This window comes from Acomys minous, assembly GCF_964271855.1.
Source record: "Acomys minous genome assembly, chromosome: 2".
Lineage (NCBI taxonomy): Eukaryota > Metazoa > Chordata > Mammalia > Rodentia > Muridae > Acomys > Acomys minous.
This window is the reverse complement of record NC_140484.1, coordinates 79,629,899-79,646,721: the sequence shown is the minus strand read 5'-3', so window position 1 is coordinate 79,646,721 and position 16,823 is coordinate 79,629,899. Positions and strand designations below refer to the sequence as shown.

At 43.3% G+C, this 16,823-nt stretch overlaps 1 long non-coding RNA gene across 1 annotated transcript; it reads left to right on the top strand.

The window, feature by feature from the left end:
• The first annotated feature begins 9,958 nt into the window (after positions 1-9,958).
• LOC311580228 lies at positions 9,959-11,299 on the top strand. The gene is made up of 3 exons (XR_014773398.1): positions 9,959-10,073; positions 10,714-10,802; positions 11,107-11,299. It is a non-coding gene; the product is annotated as an uncharacterized lncRNA (long non-coding RNA).
• Positions 11,300-16,823: the final 5,524 nt, after the last annotated feature.

The window sequence follows — 16,823 nt, the reverse complement described above, 5'->3', positions numbered from 1 at the left end:
CGTGCACGAGAACACACACACATCTTTAAAGATAAATAACAAAACAACCGAGCTTTTCTTGTTTCATTGTGTGTGTGTATGTGTGTGTGTTTGTGTGTGTGTGTGTGTGTGTGTGCGCAAAACCATTCATGCCCGCATGCACGAGTGTTAAATATTAACCCCCAGCTGAGTAATCAGTCACAGTCTCTAGCTATGACCACCACCTCTGACGTTCTGAGATTGTTTTTTGAACCCATTCTTGCTTCTTTCCTTCCTAACTATCTCACTCCCAGCACCCATTTCGTTCCTCTTCAAGAAATGGACTGCTTCCTGATGTCACCTTAAGTCAGTCACTTCTAGGTCATGCTAGAGGGGACTAGGAAGGACCCCAAACCATTTCACATAAATAGTACCCTGAACAATAAGAACAGGCATCGGCTGCTCTGTCTTTTGGTCTCGTTGCTCTCCTTTTTATGATTGAGCCTGTATATGAACCCACACATTTTTTCCCCTGTAAATTATATTCCAAAACAAATGACTGCTTGTAGTGGTCTTTTGTTATTGTTGTTGTTGTTATTTGTTTGTTGGTTGCTTGGTTATTTACTTTATTTTTTTCTTCTCTTTTTTATTGAAAAGGTGGGTAAACATTCTAAATCAGGAGAGAGTTCCTCCTGACACAATTCTCTCTCTCTCTCTCTCTCTCTCTCTCTCTCTCTCTCTCTCTATCTCTCTATCTCTCTATCTCTCTATCTCTCTATCTCTCTATCTCTCTATCTCTCTCTCTCCCACCCTCTCGTGCTAGGTATAGAATCTCATTGATTTTCTTGGCTGGTTATAGAGTCACTGCTGAATTGCTAATAAATGGATTCAGTACTGACTGATGACTAATAAACATTAGAATGTAGCTGGCACTACCTAGACCAGGCTGCCTGAGTCTGCTGTGATCAAATGAGGGAACTATGAGGATTGGTATCCATTTGTCTGTCTGTGTGTCTATTATCTATCTATCTATCTATCTATCTATCTATCTATCTATCTATCTACCTACCTATCTATCTATCTATCTGTCTATCTATCTATCTATGTGTGTATGTATGTATGTATCTAACATATATGTATTTATGTATTAGTATAGTACGGGGAATACACTAAATAAAGGACTAATTTTCTTTTTTAAATAGTTGAGTAAAGAATTACATATTTAGCCAGGCATGGTGGCACATGCCTTTAATCCTATCTATCTATCTATCTATCTATCTATCTATCTATCATCGATGTATTTACTTACTTACTTATCTACTTACACAGTGTTTAAATTATTTTGGAGACAGAGTCTCTCTATGTATTCCGGTCTGTCTTGAAAATCGCTGTGTATACTGACCTAGTTTGGGTCTAGAACTTTTCTTGGGTTAAAGAATTTGCAGTTTTTTGTTTGTTTGTTTCATTGCTTGCTTGTTTGCTTGCTTGTTTGTTTGTTTCCAAACAAGGTTTCTCATGTAGCCTTGCCTGTCGTGGACTTGCAAGTGCAAGTGCTTCTCTTGCCTTTGTCTCCCAAGTGCTGGGATTAAAGGCAAAGTAAAACAAAATCGAAAGCAAAGCCAGGCATGGCATAGTGGTGCACGCCTTTAATCCCAGCACTCGGGATGCAGAGGCAGGCAGATCGCTGTGAGTTTAAGGACAGCCTGGTCTACAATGGGAGCCCAGGACTGGACAGCCAAGGCCACACCGAGAAACCCTGTCTCGGGGTGGAGGGTGTGGGGGAGGTGGTAGTGGGAGACAGAAACAAAACAAAACAAAACACCAAACTTGGCTGTCACACCAAACAGGTGGAGAGGGAGAACACTGCCCACATCCTACATGGCCGGTGCCAGTACTGGAGGGCGGGGCCAATAATCCCCTTGTGATGGTATCATCCAGTGAGCAGCACAGCGCCCGGATGATGGTGTGTTGTTCTCATTAGTTACACTCTTTTCTGTGTGACAGCACCTCAGCATTTAAACCAAAGAGAGCATTTCGCAAAATGAAATGGAGCCGGGTGGTGGTGGCGCATGCATGCCTGTTGTTTCAGAACATGGGAGGCAGAGGCAGGCATGAGTTCCAGGGCAGTCAGAGCTGTTACACAGAGAAACCCTGTCTCGAAAAACCACTAAAAGAAATAAAATAAAACGAAATGAAAGTAAAAAATGACTCAGGAGGGGTTAAAAGCACTGGCTGCTCTTCCCAATGTCCTGACAGGCAAGCAGAACACTCCACACTTATTCCAGAAATCAATCTAAAACAGAAAGAGAGAAAAACAAAATGAAAGGCCCGAGCTGAGAGCGAAGTCTAGTGTGGCTCCTGTGGTCTCATTTTTAAGAGAGCGAGATAGGTCTCAATGGAAATCTGGCGTGTTCCATGGGTAGATGGGGACCTCGAGGATCTAAACTCGAAATGGTTTGTTAAAGTGTACATATGTGATTCTTCTAAGACTTATATACACCCCAGCGTGCATGCGAACACACACACATCTTTAAAGATAAGTAACAAAACAACCGAGCTTTTCTTGTTTCATTGTGTGTGTGTATGTGTGTGTGTTTGTATGTGTGTGTGTGTGTGTGCGCGCACAACCGTTCGCTCCCGCGTGCACGAGTGTTAAATATTAACCCCCAGTTGAGTGATCAGTCACAGTCTCTAGCTATGACCACCGCCTCTGACATGCTGAGATTGTTTTTTGAACCCATTCTTGCTTCTTTCCTTCCTACCTATCCCATTCCCAGCACCCATTTCTTTCCTCTTCAAGAAATGGACTGCTTCCTGATGTCACCTTAAGTCAGTCACTTCTAGGTCATGCTAGAGGGGACTAGGAAGGACCCCAAACCATTTCACATAAATAGTACCCTGAACAATAAGAACAGGCATCGGCTGCTCTGTCTTTTGGTCTCGTTGCTCTCCTTTTTATGATTGAGCCTGTATGTGAACCCACACATTTCTTTCTTTTGTAAATTATATTCCAAAACAAGTTACTGCTTGTAGTGGTCTTTTTCTTGTTGTTTTTTTTCGTTGGTTCGTTGGTTGGTTATTTATTTTAGTTTTTTCTTCTTCTCTTTTTTATTGAAATGGTGGGTATATTTCCTAGATCAGGAGAGAGAGCCTCCTCACACAATTCTCTCTCGCCCCCCCCCCATCGTGCTGGGTATAGAATCACATTGATTTTCTGGGCTGGTTATAGAGTCACTGCTGCATTGCTAATAAATAGATCCAGTACTGTCTGATGATTAATAAACATTAGAAGGTAGCTGGCACTCCCTAGACCAGGCTGCCTGACTCTGTTGTGTCAAATGAGGGAACTATGATGATTTGTATCCATTTGTCTGTCTGTGTGTGTATTATCTATGTATCTATCTATGTATCTATGTATCTATCTATCTATCTATCTATGTGTGTATGCATGTATGTATGTAACATCTATGTATTAATGTATTAGTATAGAACGGAGAATACACTAAATAAAGGACTAGTTTATCCTTTTTAAATAGTTGAGTAAAGAATTAAATATTTAGCCCGGCATGGTTGCACACGCCTTTAATCCTATTTATCTATATATCTATGATCTCTCTATCTCTCTATCTCTCTATCTATCTATCATCGATGTATTTACTTACCTACTTATCTACTTACACAGTGTTTAAATTATTTTGGAGACAGAGTCTCGCTATGTATTCCTTTCTGTGTTGAAAATCGGTGTGTATACTGAACTAGTTTGGAACTAGAACTTTACTTGGGTTAAAGAAATTGTAGTATTTTGTTTGTTTGTTCGTTTGCTTGCTTGCTTCCTTGTTTGTTTGTTTCCAGACAAGGTTTCTCATGTAGCCTTGCCTGTCCTGGACTTGCAAGTGCAAGTGATTCTCTCACCTCTGTCTCGCAAGTGCTGGGATTAAAGACAAAGGAAAACAAAACCAAAAACAAAGCCAGGCATGGCATAGTGGTGCACGCCTTTAATCCCAGCACTCAGGAGGCAGAGGCAGGCAGATCGCTGTGAGTTTAAGGCCAGCCTGGTCTACAAAGGATCCCAGGAATAGACAGCTAACGCTACTCTGAGAAACTGTGTCTCGGGGCAGAGGGTGTGGGGGTGGTGGTAGTGGGAGACAGAAACAAATGATAACAAAACAAAACACTGAAACATGGTTGTCACACAAGCCAGGTGGAGAGGGAGAGCACCGCCCACCTCCTCCATGGCCGGTGACAGTACAGGAGGGGCGGGGCCAATATTGCCCTTGTGATGGTATCATCCAGCGAGCACCACAGCGCCCAAATCACGGTGTGTTGTTCTCATAAATTACACTCTTTTCTGTTTGACAGTGCCTCAGCATTTAAACCAAAGAGAGCATTATGCAAAATGAAATGGAGCCGGGCGGTGGTGGCACATGCATGCCTGTTGTTGGGAGGCAGAGGCAGGCATGAGCTCCATGGCAGTCAGAGCTGTTACACAGAGAAACCCTGTCTCGAAAAACCACAAAAAGAAATAAAATGAAACGAAATAAAACTAAAAAAATGCCTCAGGAGGGGTTAAAAGCACTGGATGCTCTTCCAAAGGTGTGTTCCATGGTAGATGGGGACCTCGAGGATCTAAACTAGAAATGGTTTGTTAAAGTGTACATATGTGATTCTTCTAAGACTTATATACACCCTAGCGTGCATGCGAATACACACAAATCTTTAAAGATAAATAACAAAACAACCGATTCTGTCTTTGTAACTGCACTCATTGGAAATTTTATTGTTTCATCGTGTGTGTGTGTGTGTGTGTGTGTGTGTGTGTGTGTGTGTGTATGTGTGCGCCTGCACGCAATCACGGGTGTTAAAAATTAATCCTCAGCTGAGTGATCAGTCAGAGTCTCCAGCTATGACCACCGTCTGTGATGTGCTGAGATGGGTTTTTGACCTTGTTCTTCCTTCTTTCCTTCCTACCTATCTCACTCCCAGCACCCATTTCTTTCCTCTTCTAGAAATGGACTGCTTCCTGATGTCACCTTAATTCAGTCACTTCTAGTTCATGCTAGAGGGGACTAGGAAGGACCCCAAACCACTTCACATAAATAGTACCCTGAACGATAAGAACAGGCATCGCCTGCTCTGTCTTTTGGTCTCGTTGGTCTCCTGTTCATGTTTGAGCCTGTATGTGAACCCACACATTTCGTTCCCCTGTAAATTATATTCCAAAACAAATGACTGTTTGTAGTGGTCTTTTTTTTATTGTTTTTGGTATTTGTTTGTTGGTTGGTTGGTTACTTATTTTATTTTCTTCTTCTTCTCTTTTTAATTGAAAGGGTGGGTATATTTTCTACATCAGGAGAGAGAGCCTCCTCACACAATTCTCTCTCTCTCTCTCTCTCTCTCTCTCTCTCTCTGTGTGTGTGTGTGTGTGTGTGTGTATGTATGTATGTATCTAACATCTATGTATTTATGTATTAGTATAGTACGGAGAATACACTAAATAAAGGACAAGTTTATCCTATTTAAATAGTTGAGTAAAGAATTAAATATTTAGCAAGGCATGGTGGCACACACCTTTATTCCTATCTATCTATCTATCTATCTATCTATCTATCTATCTACCTATCTAAATCTCTATCATCGATGTATTTACTTACTTACTTATCTACTTACACTGTGTTTAAATTATTTTGGAGACAGGGTCTATCTATGTATTCCTGTCTGTCTGGAAAATCACTGTGATTACTGACCTAGTTTAGAACTAGAATTTTCTTTGGTTAAAGAAATTGCAGTTTTTTGTTTGTTTGCTTGCTTGCTTGCTTGCATGTTTGTTTGTTACCAGTCAAGGTTTCTCATGTAGCCTTGTCTGTCCTGGACTTGCAAGTGCAAGTGATTCTCTTGCCTCTGTCTCCCAATTGCTCGGATTAAAAGCAAAGAAAAACAAAACCAAAAACAAAGCCAGGCATGGCATGTTGGTGCAGGCCTTTAATCCCAGCACTCGGGAGGCAGAGGCAGGCAGATCGCTGTGAGTTTAAGGCCAGCCTGGTCTACAAAGAGAGCCCAGGACTGGACAGCCAAGGCTAAACAGAGAAACCCTGTCTCGAGGCGGAGGGTGTGGGGGTGGTGGTAGTGGGAGACAGAAACAAAAGAAAACAAAACACCAAAACTTGGCTGTCACACCTGCCTGGTGGAGAGGGAGAGCATCGCCCACCTCCTCCATGGCCTGGGCCAGTAATGGAGGGGCAGGGCCAATATTGCCCTTGCGATGGTATCATCCAGGGAGCACCACAGCACCCGGATGATGGTGTGTTGTTCTCATAAATTACATTCTTTTCTCTGTGACAGCGACTCAGCATTTAAACCAAAGAGAACATTACGCAAAATGAAAAGAAATAGGGCAGTGGTGGTTCATGCATGCCTGTTGTCTCAGAACTTGGGAGGCAGAGGCAGGCGTGAGGTCCAGGGCAATCAGAGCTGTTACACAGAGAAACCCTGTCTCGAAAAACCACAAAAAGAAATAAAATGAAACGAAATGAAAGTAAAAAATGCCTCAGGAGGGGTTAAAAGCACTGGCTGCTCTTCCAAAGGTCCTGAGAGGCAAGCAAAACACTCCACACTTAATCCAGAAATCAATCTAAAACAGAAAGAGAAAAAAACAAAATGAAAGGCCCCAGCTGAGAGGGAGGTCTGGTATTGCTGCTGTGGTCTCATTTTTAAGAGAGCGAGATAGAGCTCAATGGAAATCTGGCGTGTTCCATGGGTAGATGGGGACCTCGAGGATCTAACCTAGAAATGGTTTGTTAAAGTGTACATATGTGATTCTTCTAAGACTTATATACACCCCAGTGTGCATGCGAACACACACACATCTTTAAAGATAAATAACAAAACAACCGAGCTTTTCTTGTTTCATTGTGTGTGTGTATGTGTGTGTGTTTGTGTGTGTGTGTGTGTGTGTGCGCGCGCACAACCGTTTGCGCCAGCGTGCACGAGTGTTAAATATTAACCCCCAGTTGAGTGATCAGTCACAGTCTCTAGCTATGACCACCGCCTCTGACGTGCTGAGATTGTTTTTTGAACCCATTCTTGCTTCTTTCCTTCCTATCTATCTCACTCCCAGCACCCATTTCTTTCCTCTTCAAGAAATGGACTGCTTCCTGATGTCACCTTAAGTCAGTCACTTCTAGGTCATGCTAGAGGGGACTAGGAAGGACCCCAAACCATTTCACATAAATAGTACCCTGAACAATAAGAACAGGCATCGGCTGCTCTGTCTTTTGGTCTCGTTGCTCTCCTTTTTATGATTGAGCCTGTATGTGAACCCACACATTTCTTTCCCCTGTAAATTATATTCCAAAACAAATGACTGTTTGTAGTGGTCTTTTGTTGTTGTTGTTGGTATTTGTTTGTTGGTTGGTTGGTTATTTATTTTATTTTTTTCTTCTTCTCTTTTTTATTGAAAAGGTGGGTATATTTTCTACATCAGGAGAGAGAGCCTCCTCACACAATTCTCTCTCTCTCTCTCTCTCTCTCTCTCTCTCTCTCTCTCTCTCTCTCTCTCTCTCCCACCCCCCTCTCTTGTTGGGTATATAATCACATTGATTTCTGGGCTGGTTATAGAGTCACTGCTGCATTGCTAATAAATAGATTCAGTACTGACTGATGACTAATAAACATTTAAAGGTAACTGGCACTCCATAGACCAGGCTGCCTGACTCTGCTGTGATCAAATGAGGGAACTATGAGGATTGGTCTCCATTTGTCTGTCTGTGTGTCTATTCTCTCTCTCTCTCTCTCTCTCTCTCTCTCTCTCTCTCTCTCTCTCTCTCTCTGTGTGTGTGTGTGTGTGTGTGTGTGTGTGTGTGTATGTATGTATGTATCTAATATCTATGTATTTATGTATTAGTATAGTACAGAGAATACACTAAATAAAGGACAAGTTTATACTATTTAAATAGTTGAGTAAAGAATTAAATATTTAGCCAGGCATGGTGACACACACCTTTATTCCTATCTATCTATCTATCTATCTATCTATCTATCTATCTATCTATCTAAATCTCTATCATCGATGTATTTACTTACTTACTTATCTACTTACACTGTGTTTAAATTATTTTGGAGACACGGTCTCTCTATGTATTCCTGTCTGTCTTGAAAATCGCTGTGTATACTGCCCTAGTTTGGAACTAGCACTTTTCTTGGGTTAAAGAAATTGTAGTTTTTTGTTTGTTTGCTTGCTTGCTTGCTTGCTTGTTTGTTTGTTTCCAGACAAGGTTTCTCATGTAGCCTTGTCTGTCCTGGACTTGCAAGTGCAAGTGATTCTCTTGCCTTTGTCTCCCAATTGCTGGGATTAAAAGCAAAGGAAAACAAAAGCAAAAACAAAGCCAGGCAGGGCATGGTGGTGCAGGCCTTTAATCCCAGCACTCAGGAGGCAGAGGCAGGCAGATCGCTGTGAGTTTAAGGCCAGTCTGGTCTACAAAGGGAGCCCAGGACTGGATAGCCAATGCTACATAGCGAAACCCTGTCTCGGGGTGGAGGGTGTGGTGGTGGTGGTAGTGGGAGATAGAAACAAAACAAAACAAATCACCAAAACTTGGCTGTCGCACCTGCCAGGTGTAGAGGAAGAGCCCCGTTCTTCTCCTCCATGGCCGGTGACAGTACTGGAGGGGCGGGGCCTATATTGTCCTTGAGATGGTATCATCGATCGAGTACCACAGAGCCCGGATGAAAGTTTGTTGTTCTCTTAAATTACACTCATTTCTGTGTGACAGCAACTCAGCATTTTAACCAAAGAGAGCATTACGCAAAATGAAATGGAGCCGGGTGGTGGTGGCCCATGCATGCCTGTTGTCTCAGAACTTGGGAGGCAGAGGCAGGCGTGAGCTCCAAGGCAGTCAGAGCTGTTACTTAGAGAAACCCTGTCTCGAAAAACCACAAAAAGAAATAAAATGAAACGAAATAAAAGTAAAAAATGCCTCAGGAGGGGTTAAAAGCACTGGCTGCCCTTCCAAAGGTCGGAACTGAGGCCGTGATTAAGAGGGATGGCCGGGGATATTCATATTGCACTGTTAGAGGTGAAATTCTTGGACTGGCGCAAGAAGGACCAGAGCGAAAGCATTTGCCAAGAATGTTTTCATTAATCAAGAATGAAAGTCGGAGGTTCGAAAACGATCAGATACCTTCGTAGTTCTGACCATAAACAATGCCGACTGATGATGTGGCGGCGGTATTCCCATGACCAGCCGGGCAGCTTCCGGGAAACCAAAGTCTTTGTGTTCCGGGGGAATTATGGTTGCAAAGCTGAAACTCAAAGGAATTGACGGAAGGGCACCACCAGGAATGGAGCCTGGGGTTTAATTTCACTCAACCCGGGAAACCTCACCCGACCCGGACACAGACAGAATTGACAGATTGATAGCTCTTACTTGATTCCGTGGGTGATGGTGCATGGCCGTTCTTAGTTGGTGGAGCGATTTGTCTGGTTAATTCTGATAACGAACAAGACTCTGGCATGCTAACTAGTTACGAGACCCCCGACTGGTCGGGGTCCCCCAACTTCTAAGAGGGACAAGTGGGGTTTCTACATTGCAGAGCAGCTCCCTCGCTATATTCTATTGAAAGTCAGCCCTCGACACAAGGGTTTGTCTTGGCGGCCCATCCGCCGCTCTCTGGCTCCCCCCCCCCCCCCCCCCGTCTCCCGAACGACGGGTTCACGTTTTTCCTTTCTGTTCCTCCAGGAGAAAGCGCCCCCCGGCCATGTCGCCGCTGCCGCCTTTTCACGCCCGCCCCCACTCCGACCCTGGCCAAGCCAGGGTGTGAGGTGAAGGCGGTGGCTGCGGTGTGACCGCTGGGGGGGGGAGGCTTTTCCCGTTCTGCCTTGCTCACGCCCCGACCCGCCTGGAGGTTGGGGATCACCCCACCCCTCTCTCCAGAGACCGGGTAGACCAGTAGTCCCACGCGGGGGGTTGCGCGTTCTCATTTGAGACACCTCAGGTCGACCAGATGTCCCTTCTGGGCTCTTATTTTTTTTTAATAATATAATATAATATATATCTGTATACACACCTGATGCGAGTCCTATAACCATGGAGGTCGACCAGTTGTCCCTTTCAACGGATGTGAATCCTAACCTAAAACTATGGAGGTGGACCAGTTGTCCCTTCTGCCTAACTGTGGAAGTTTGATGAAGTTTGGTTTTTTTGTTTGTTTTCCCATGCCACTGGGGGAAGGGGGACAGGAGGGCTATTTATTTATTTATTTATTTACTTGTTTATTTGTGTGTTTGTTTATTCATGCATTTGCCTATCTTTCTATCCATTTATTTATTTATCTGTCTATTTTTTTATCTATTTATCAAGCTAACTGTTTATCTATCTATCTATCTATCTATCTATCTATCTATCTATCTATCCTATGCTTGTCTATCTGCAGATATATATACGGGCAGGCCAGAAGAGGGCACCAGATATCTTTCTCCTCCTCCTCCTCCACCTCCTCCTCCTCCACCTCCTCCTCCTCCTCCTCCTCCTGGAGCCATTTATTAATAAATATGTTGTTAATTACTCAGTGAAGATTGAACTTTCTTTCTTTCTTTCTTTCTATTTATCTGTCTATCTATCTATCTGCACCTGCAGGCCAGAAGAGGGCACCATAATCTTTCCCTACCTCCTCCAGGATCTATTTTATTTATTTACTTATTCGTTCATTCATTCATTCATTCATCCATTCTTTCTTTCATTTCTCTATGTTTATCTGCAGGCCAGAAGAAGACACCAGATCGCCTTGAAGAGAGGTCCAGTGTTTGATCCAGAAATAGCAGACTACCATAGTTTTCTGTTTTGTTCCAGGTCTGATCGCAGATGCGCACTCTACCCCCCTTCAGTGTGTGCATGGGGGGGGGAGGTGATGTCATTTACTGGAGGTGGGGAAGAGAAACAGGGAGGAGACATTGGGAAGCATTATGTTACCTAAAACTTTGTGTGTTAGATGCAGGTCTCTTCCCCCTCCCCCACCTCTCTCTCTCTCTCTCTCTCTCTCTCTCTCTCTCTCTCTCTCTCTCTCCTTCCTGTCAGCATTTGTGGAATGGACACTTGCTTTGTGGGTCCCAACTTGACAGCCGTTTTCTCTGCTTGCTTTCTTGCCTCCATGTAGGAGGGAGAGGCCAGAAGGAAGATTCTTCTTGGAGAAAAAAGCCAGCCCATCTGGACCGACAGATGAAACTTCATCCTCACAGCATAAGAGGACATCCCTCCCCTCCTGACCCATAGCTGGTAATCTTCCTTCCTCCCAGCCCTCTTTCACTAACCCTGACTCAATAAAATGAAGTGAATAAATGGATAAAGAATTAGTTTCCAGGTATTTATTTGTTTCTCAGCTTGTCTGGCTGTGCGTGCATCTATCTCTGGACTACTGGTACTCACGAGGAGTGTGTCAGAATACCTGGGACTCTTAACTGCTGAGACATGATTCTCCTGGTGCATGAGTTCAGTTTGCTTTCAGAGGGAATGTTTTAGAACTCGCCCCCTCAAGAAAAGGAAAACAACAACAACAACAACAACAACAACAAAAAACCCCTCGCTCACTCCAGTTGAAGATCTGGTCTTTAATGTTTACTTAGAAAGAACCACCTCTGATTCCTCTACTCTTCCTCTTGCAATGTAATCACACAATGTGAGGATAAAAATCAAAGGAAGGCTTTGCTTGACTCATTGTTTCTTTAAGAAGTAAAGAGGACCACCCACCCCACCCCCCAAACACACACACACACACCTCTTTGCAGACTGGTTAGTGTCCACTTCTTCCCGAAGAAAAGTGATTTTTCCACCCTTTTAAAAGGGGTGGGGGTAGGCGGGTTCAAGACAGAGGTTTCCTCTGTGTGACAGCTCCTGGAATTCACTCTGTAGACCAGGCTCACGGAGATCTACCTGCCTCTTCCTCCAGACTGAGTGCTGGCTAGACTTTCCACTCCCTTAAGGCACAAGATGTGTGGAGAGAGCGGCCCCATTTGTAGCTCACATTTTGAGTGCGAGGGGGGTGGCGGGATCTTTACCAGTGGAGACCAAGATAGGTTAAGTCCTCCTGGTGTTGAGAGAGTCCTGTTCCTGTTCCTGTTCCTGTTCCTGTTGGGTCGCATACCTATATTTTTGTTTCAGGCACACCAGCCACATCATCATTTCAGGGCTAGGGTTTGGTTTTTGTATTTTATTTTATTTCATGAATGAGAAACTCTTTGGCTCGGCTGCGCGCAACTGCCAGGCATGCCGAGGGCCATCTTGTTCAAGGAGCTCATTAGCCATGTGGGCTTTCTTGGAGGTGATCCTGTACTGTGATGCACCTCCAAAATTGCTTCCGACTTCTGAGAACAAGGCAGGCATGAAAGTGTCAGATAACCTTAGACCTGGAGTTAAAGACAGACAGGTGGGAGCTGCCATGTGGAAGCTGGGAATTGAGCAGACAGTGCTCTTAACCACTGAGCCATCTCTCTCCAGCCCCCGCACATCTTTGTTTTTCTTTTTCTTTTTTCAGTTTCTTTTAACCAAGCACACTCCCGATGGATGAAAGTGTACAGTTGGCTTAGGCACTCGCTACCTGAGGGTTTCAAGACTGACAGACTGTTTGTTCCATTAGGTTTGTGGAGGGGAAGGGCTCTCAATTTAATCGATTTTTAATTTCCTACCATGCCTTCCAATCACAGTTTCCTATCCCCAAACTCATCATGGTCTATATACAACCCAGTGAGACTTCATTGTCCTCCTATGGCCCAGATGCATGGCAGGCCCTGCTATTTGGTTTCCTTTGGTTTGGTTTGACACAGACAGACCGACAGACAGGGAGGCAGGCAGGCATGCTGGCTGGCTGGCCGCTGGCCTCGAACTCACAGTGATCTGTCTGCCTCTACCTCCGGAGTGCTGGGAATTCAAGGAAGGCAGGCAGGCAGGACGTGCTTTTTGAAAAGTTTGAAAATAAGGCACCACACATAAGAGCCATTTGGCTATTCTTTGAATACGGACACTTTTCTAAGGAACACAAAGTTTAACCCAAAGTTCGCAGAAGGAATGGTTTAAAAACTTAGAATTGCTTACGTACAGAGAAAATACTTTCCTTTTCCTGGATTTTGGTTCCATTTTTTCACATTTATTTATTTATTTATTCTATTTCTGGATTTTTTTGAGACAGGGTCTCTCTGTGTAGCTTTGGCTGCCCTGGACTCGCTTTGTCGACCAGGCTGGCCTCAAACTCACAGCGATCCACCTGCCTCTGCCTCCCGAGTGCTAGGATTAAAGGGGTGTGCTACCAAACCCGGCCAGTTATTTCTTTTAGTCAAGATCTCTCTCTCTCTCCCCCCCCCCACCCTCTCGTGCTGGGTATAGAATCACATTGATTTTCTGGGCTGGTCATACAGTCACTATTGCATTGCTAATAAATAGATTCAGTACTGACTGATGACTAATAAACATTAGAAGGTAACTGGCACTCCATAGACCAGGCTGCCTGACTCTGCGGTGATCAAATGAGGGAACTATGAGGATTGGTCTCCATTTGTCTCTCTGTGTGTGTATGATTTTTCTATCTCTCTATATCTCTCTCTCTCTATATGTATCTATGTCTGTATGTATCTAGCATCTATGTATTTATGTATTAGTATAGTACGAAGAATACACTAAATAACGGTCTAGTTTATCCTTTTTAAATAGTTGAGTAAGGAATTAAATATTTAGCCAGGCATGGTGGCACACGCCTTTAATCCTATCTATCTATCTATTTATCTATCTATCTATCTATCTATCTATCTATCTATCTATCTATCATCGATGTATTTACTTACTTACTTATCTACTTACACTGTGTTTAAATTATTTTGGAGACAGTGTCTCTCTATATATTCCTGTCTGTCTGGAAAATCGCTGTGTATACTGACCTAGTTTGGAACTAGAACTTTTCTTGGGTTAAAGAAATTGTAGTTTTTTGTTTGTTTGTTTGCTTGCTTGCTTGCTTGTTTGTTTGTTTCCAGACAAAGTTTCTCATGTAGCCTTGCCAGTCCTGGACATGCAAGTTCAAGTGATTCTCTGGCCTTTGTCTCCCAAGTGCTGGGATTAAAGGCAAAAAAAACAAAAACAAAAACAAAAACAAAGCCAGGCATGGCATGTTGGTGCAGGCCTTGAATCCCAGCACTCTGGAGGCAGAGGCAGAGAGATCGCTGTGAGTTTAAGGCCAGCCTGGTCTACAAAGGGAGCCTAGGACTGGACAGCCTATGCTACACAGAGAAAAACTGTCTCAGGGCAGAGGGTGTGGAGGTGGTGGTAGTGGGAGACAGAAACAAAACAAAACAAAACCCCAAATCTAGGTTGTTACACCTGTCCGGTGGAGAGGGTGAGCACCGCCCACCTCCTCCATGGCCGGTGCCAGTACTGGAGGGATTGGGCCAATATTGCCCTTGCAATGATATCATCCAGCGAACACCACAGCGCCAGGATGATGGTGTGTTCTTCTCATAAATTACACTCTTTTCTGCGTGACAGCGCCTCAGCATTTAAACCAAAGATAGCATTACCCAAAATGAAATGGAGCTGGGCGGTGGTGGCGCATGCATGCCTGTTGTCTCAGAACTTGGGAGGCAGAGGCAGGCGTGAGCTCCAGGGCAGTCAGAGTTGTTACACAGAGAAACCCTGTCTCAAAAAACCACAAAAAGAAATAAAATGAAACGAAATAAATGTAAAAAAGGCCTCAGGAGGGGTTAAAAGCACTGGCTGCTCTTCCAAAGGTCCTGAGAGGCAAGCAGAACACTCCACACTTAATCCAGAAATCAATCTAAAACAGAAAGAGAAAAAAATAAAATGAAAGGCCCCAGCAGAGAGGGACATCTGGTGTTGCTCTTGTGGTCTCATTTTTAAGAGAGCGAGATAGGGCTCAATGGAAATCTGGTGTGTTCCATGGGTACATGGGGACCTCGAGGATCTAACCTAGAAATGGTTTGTTAAAGTGGACATATGTGGTTGTTCTAAGACTTATATACACCCCAGCATGCATGCAAAAACACACACATCTTTAAAGATAAATAACAAAACAACCGATTCTGTCTTTGTAACTGCACTCATTGGAGCTTTTCTTATTTCATCGTGTGTGTGTATGTGTGTGTGTGTGTGTGTGTGTGTGTGTGTGTGTGTGTGTGTGTGCGCGCACGCCTAGGCGGGCGCGATAGTGCCCGTCCCCGAGTGCAGGGGTGTTAAAAATTAATCCTCAGCTGAGTGATCAGTCACAGTCTCTAGCTATGACCGCCGCCTCTGACGTGCTGAGATAGGTTTTTGACCCCATTCTTCCTTCTTTTCTTCCTACCTATCTCACTACCAGAACTCATTTCTTTCCTCTTTAAGAAATGGACTGCTTCCTGATGTCACCTTAAGTCAGTCACTTCTAGGCCATGCTAGAGGGGACTAGGAAGGACCCCAAACCATTTCACATAAATAGTACCCTGAACAATAAGAACAGGCATTGGCTGCTCTGTGTTTTGGTCTCGTTTTTCTCCTGTTTATGTTTGAGCCTGTATGTGAATCCACACATTTCTTTCCTCTGTAAATTATATTCCAAAACAAATGACAGCTTGTAGTGGTCTTTTATTGTTGTTTCTGTTGTTATTTGTTTGTTGGTTGGTTATTTATTTTATTTTTTTCTTCTTCTCTTTTTTATTGAAACAGTGGGTATACATTCTATATCAGGAGATAGAGCCTCCTCACACAGTTCTCTCTCTCTTTCTCTTTCTCTCTCTCTCTCTCCCTTCGTGCGGGGTATAGAATCACATTGATTTTCTGGGCTGGTTATAGAGTCACTGCTGCATTGCTAATGAATAGATTCAGTACTGACTGATGACTAATAAACATTAGAAGGTAGCTGGCAGTACCCAGACCAGGCTGTCTGACTCTGCTGTAATCAAATGATGGAACTATCAGGATTGGTTTCTTTGTCTGTCTGTGTGTCTATTATCTCTCTATCTATCTCTCTATCTATCTCTCTAACTCTCTATCTCTCTCTCTATCTATATATTTATCTATCTATGTGGGTATGTATGAATGTATCTAACATCTATGTATTTATGTATTAGTATAGTATGGAGAATACACTAAATAAAGTACTAGTTTAATCTTTTAAAATATTTGAGTAAAGAATTAAATATTTAGCCAGGCATGGTGGCACACATTTTTAATCCTATCTATGTATCTATCTATCTATCTTTCTACCTATCTATCTATCGATCTATCTATCATCGATGTATTTACTTACTTACTTATCTACTTACACAGTGTTTAAATTATTTTGGAGACAGAGTCCCTCTATGTATTCCTGTCTGTCTTGAAAATCGCTGTGTATACTGACCTAGTGTGGAACTAGAAATTTTCTTGGGTTAAAGAAATTATAGTTTTTTGCTTGCTTGCTTGCTTGCTTGCTCGTTCGCTTCCAGACAAAGTTTCTCATGTAGCCTTGCCTGTCCAGGACTTGCAAGTGCAAGTGATTCTCTCGCATCTGTCTCCCAAGTGCTGGTATTAAAGGCAAAGGAAAACAAAACCAAAAACAAAGCCAGGCATACTCATAGCGATCTGACTGCCTCTCCTGGGATAAAAGAAAGCCCTGCACCACCACGCCCTGGCTTTCAGTTATTTCTTTGAGTCAAGGTCTCTTCCTCTCCCTCTCCCTCTCCCTCTCTGTCTCCCTCTAACTCTCTCCCCCCTCTCTCCCTACCCCTACGAATAATATTTGTAATTTTATTTATTTATTTATTAAATTTTTTTATTTAATGTCTCTTCGGTTGTTTTTTTTTCTTTTTCTTTCTTTTTTTTTCTTTTTTCTTTTTTGGTTTTGGATTTTGGTTTGGAGAC